At 47.5% G+C, this 4,896-nt stretch overlaps 1 pseudogene; it reads left to right on the top strand.

Annotated features, from left to right (window-relative positions):
• Positions 1-2,693: 2,693 nt before the first annotated feature.
• Positions 2,694-3,452, top strand: LOC145858886 (galanin receptor type 1 pseudogene; annotated as a pseudogene).
• The last annotated feature ends 1,444 nt before the right edge of the window (positions 3,453-4,896 follow it).

The following is a 4,896-nucleotide window of genomic DNA, read 5'->3' as shown; positions in this document are numbered from 1 at the left end:
GACCGCTGCAGCCGGTACCAAGGTTACAGGACGAGGGACTGGTCTCAATCAGAGACCGCTGCAGCCGGTACCAAGGTTAAGGGACGAGGGACTGGTCTGAATCAGAGACCGCTGCAGCCGGTACCAAGGTTACAGGACGAGGGACTGGTCTGAATCAGAGACCGCTGAAGCCGGTACCAAGGTTAAAGGACGAGGGTCTGGTCTGAATCAGAGACCGCTGCAGCCGGTACCAAGGTTACAGGACGAGGGACTGGTCTGAATCAGAGACCGCTGCAGCCGGTACCAAGGTTACAGGACGAGGGACTGGTCTGAATCAGAGACCGCTGCAGCCGGTACCAAGGTTACAGGACGAGGGACTGGTCTGAATTGGAGACCGCTGCAGCCGGTACCAAGGTTACAGGACGAGGTACTGGTCTGAATCAGAGACCGCTGCAGCCGGTACCAAGGTTAAGGGACGAGGGACTGGTCTGAATCAGAGACCGCTGCAGCCGGTACCAAGGTTACAGGACGAGGGACTGGTCTGAATCAGAGACCGCTGCAGCCGGTACCAAGGTTACAGGACGAGGGACTGGTCTGAATCAGAGATCGCTGCAGCCGGTACCAAGGTTACAGGACGAGGGACTGGTCTGAATCGGAGACCGCTGCAGCCGGTACCAAGGTTACAGGACGAGGGACTGGTCTGAATCAGAGACCGCTGCAGCCGGTACCAAGGTTAAGGGACGAGGGACTGGTCTGAATCAGAGACCGCTGCAGCCGGTACCAAGGTTACAGGACGAGGGACTGGTCTGAATCAGAGAATGCTGCAGCCGGTACCAAGGTTAAAGGACGAGGGACTGGTCTGAATCAGAGATCGCTGCAGCCGGTACCAAGGTTACAGGACGAGGGACTGGTCTGAATCGGAGACCGCTGCAGCCGGTACCAAGGTTACAGGACGAGGGACTGGTCTGAATCAGAGACCGCTGCAGCCGGTACCAAGGTTACCAGACGAGGGACTGGTCTGAATTGGAGACCGTTGCAGTCGGTACCAAGGTTACAGGACGAGGGACTGGTCTGAATCAGAGACCGCTGCAGTCGGTACCAAGGTTAAGGGACGAGGGACTGGTCTGAATCAGAGACCGCTGCAGCCGGTACCAAGGTTACAGGACGAGGGACTGGTCTGAATCAGAGACCGCTGCAGCCGGTACCAAGGTTACAGGACGAGGGACTGGTCTGAATCAGAGATCGCTGCAGCCGGTACCAAGGTTACAGGACGAGGGACTGGTCTGAATCGGAGACCGCTGCAGCCGGTACCAAGGTTACAGGACGAGGGACTGGTCTGAATCAGAGACCGCTGCAGCCGGTACCAAGGTTAAGGGACGAGGGACTGGTCTGAATCAGAGACCGCTGCAGCCGGTACCAAGGTTACAGGACGAGGGACTGGTCTGAATCAGAGAATGCTGCAGCCGGTACCAAGGTTAAAGGACGAGGGTCTGGTCTGAATCAGAGACCGCTGCAGCCGGTACCAAGGTTACAGGACGAGGGACTGGTCTGAATCAGAGATCGCTGCAGCCGGTACCAAGGTTACAGGACGAGGGACTGGTCTGAATCGGAGACCGCTGCAGCCGGTACCAAGGTTACAGGACGAGGGACTGGTCTGAATCAGAGACCGCTGCAGCCGGTACCAAGGTTACCAGACGAGGGACTGGTCTGAATTGGAGACCGTTGCAGTCGGTACCAAGGTTACAGGACGAGGGACTGGTCTGAATCAGAGAGGGCTGCAGTCGGTACCAAGGTTACAGGACGAGGGTCTTGTCTGAATCAGAGACCGCTGCAGCCGGTACCATGGTTACAGGATGAGGGACTGGTCTGAATCAGAGACCGCTGCAGCCGGTACCAAGGTTACAGGACCGCTGCAGCCGGTACCAAGGTTACAGGATGAGGGACTGGTCTGAATCAGAGACCACTGCAGCTGGTACCAAGGTTACAGGACGAGGGGCTGGTATTTATAGGTTGTTCTTTTCTTTCCAATCTTCACACCTCACAGTGTTTCACTCAAACCCTTTCAGCTCCATGGTATAATGATCTCCAGATATACTCCACAGTAGTTTGTCAACCTGTCGGAAACCAGTTTATAATAGCAATAAGGCACCTCATGGGTTTGTGATATATTGGCCAATATTCTACGGCTAAGGGCTGTATCCAGGCACTCCGCGTTGCGTAGTGTTTATGAACAGTCCTTAGCCGTGGTATATTGGGCATATACCACACCCACTCGTTTCTTATTGCTTAATTATACCATTAGGGTTTTTTTACAGCAGAAGGAGCCAGCGCTGAAAGGTCTCCATGTTCCTGTTATTATAAGGAGCTCGGCAAGGTTTTGGACAGCACATGGTTTCATTTTATCGCTTCATGACTGCATGGGTTAGCCTATACTGTATCTGTCATAGCCAGGCTATCGTTAGTGTGTTCCGTCGAAGACGCGCATCGGGAGACCAAGCCTTCACTTGTTGTTGGCGGTTTTCTCACAAGTGGATAAATGCATAACCATTTCCTCTAAACGATGCGTAAAAGTAGCCTAAATTCAACATCTGGAACTTGACACAGCAGTGTTACTGGACTGAGTGTGATACATAGACCAGATTGTCTACCATGCGAGGCTCTGGACAAAAATCACCACTTTCTCTGGAGATAGCAGCGCTGTCATTTCTTAACTCCTTGGAACGTCTGGACGAGGACGCCGCGTCTGGACCGAGTTATTAAACACCGGCAACCTGACTGTGGGGGCCGGTGAAGAAGACCACGGTGGTGCGGAGGCGGTGATTGTTCCCGTGATTTTTGGATGTATATTTTTCCTGGGTGTCGTCGGGAACTCTCTAGTGATTATAGTAATAGGGAAAATCAAGGCCCGGCGTAACAGAAGTACGACAAACATTTTTATCCTCAATTTAAGTATAGCGGACATATTGTTTCTGCTATTTTGTGTCCCGTTCCAGGCTACTATATACTCCCTACCCGAGTGGATATTTGGAGCGTTTTTATGTAAATGTGTTCACTATTTGGTGATGGTGTGTATGCTGGTGAGCATCTTCACTCTTGTTGCCATGTCAGTGGACAGGTACATAGCTGTTGTACACTCCAAAAAGTCCCCCTGCATTCGCAACAGGAGGAATGCCCTCATTGGGGTCTGTGTTATTTGGGCGCTATCGTTCATATTCTCTATACCAGAGGCGCAACACCAGATACTTACTGACCATCCGGAAGCGCCAAACAGTTCGTTCTGCTGGGAAGCGTGGTACGCAAGCGCTTCCAAACACACCTACAAAGTCACGATTTTAGTCATTGGATATCTGTTGCCGTTGGGGTTGATCATATGCTGCTATGCGAAGGTAAGACAACTTTTCTTCTGTAATAGAGAAACTGTCAAACGCTTACCTTTTACGCACAGGTTAAGGTGTACATTAGTGGGGTTGTAACATTCTCCTGTATAATGGAAAATGACACAATGACACATGATGACATTTATTGGGCTTTAATGCTAATGTTTTTCATTCAAGCGCGGCAATAAATGCTGTGAGCGAGAACAAAGTGCGAATGTGCGGCACCACTGCGCTCCGGAAAACCTGCGCGTGTGTCAGTGCTCTTTGTACCCGGCTGCGTGACAGTTTTTTACCCCGTGCGGTGTTCGGTTAAGAGGGCTAGAATTTCTGATAGCCCTATATAGTCCTTCATATGGTTTACTACAGACTGGACTACTTCGACAAACTGCTTTGGTTGTTGTATTGTCACTTAACCCATAACTACAATACTGTCACTAACCCAGAACTAAAATACTGTCACTAACCCAGAACTAAAATACTGTCACTAACCCATAACTAAAATACTGTCACTAACCCATAACTAAAATACTGTCACTAACCCATAACTAAAATACTGTCACTTAACCCATAACTAAAATACTGTCACTTAACCCATAACTAAAATACTGTCACTAACCCAGAACTAAAATACTGTCACTAACCCAGAACTAAAATACTGTCACTAACCCAGAACTAAAATGCTGTTGTTTTTAACCCAGAACTAAAATAGTCACTAACCCATAACTAAAATAATGTCACCAACCCATAACTAAAATACTGTCACTTAACCCATAACTAGAATACTGTCACTAACCCATAACTAAAATACTGTCACTAACCCAGAACTAAAATACTGTCACTAACCCAGAACTAAAATACTGTCACTAACCCAGAACTAAAATACTGTCACTAACCCAGAACTAAAATACTGTCACTAACCCATAACTAAAATACTGTCACTAACCCAAAACTAAAATACTGTTGTTTTTAACCCAGAACTAAAATACTGTCACTAACCCAGAAGTAAAATACTGTCACTAACCCAGAACTAAAATACTGTCACTAACCCCTAACTAAAATACTGTCACTTAACCCATAACTAAAATACTGTCACTAACCCAGAACTAAAATACTGTCACTAACCCAGAACTAAAATACTGTCACTAACCCATAACTAAAATACTGTCACTTAACCCATAACTAAAATACTGTCACTAACCCAAAACTAAAATACTGTTGTTTTTAACCCAGAACTAAAATACTGTCACTAACCCAGAAGTAAAATACTGTCACTAACCCAGAAGTAAAATACTGTCACTAACCCAGAACTAAAATACTGTTGTTTTTAACCCAGCACTAAAATACTGTCACTTAACCCAGAACTAAAATACTGTCACTAACCCAGAACTAAAATGCTGTCACTAACCCAGAACTAAAATACTGTTGTTTTTAACCCATAACTAAAATACTGTCACTTAACCCAGAACTAAAATACTGTCACAAACCCATAACTAAAATACTGTCACTTAACCCATAACTAAAATACTGTCACTAACCCAGA

Source organism: Salmo salar, chromosome 11 (assembly GCF_965601325.2).
Source record: "Salmo salar chromosome 11, fSalSal1, whole genome shotgun sequence".
NCBI lineage: Eukaryota > Metazoa > Chordata > Actinopteri > Salmoniformes > Salmonidae > Salmo > Salmo salar.
The sequence above is the reverse complement of the archived record's forward strand: the minus strand, read 5'-3'. Positions and strand labels throughout refer to the sequence as shown.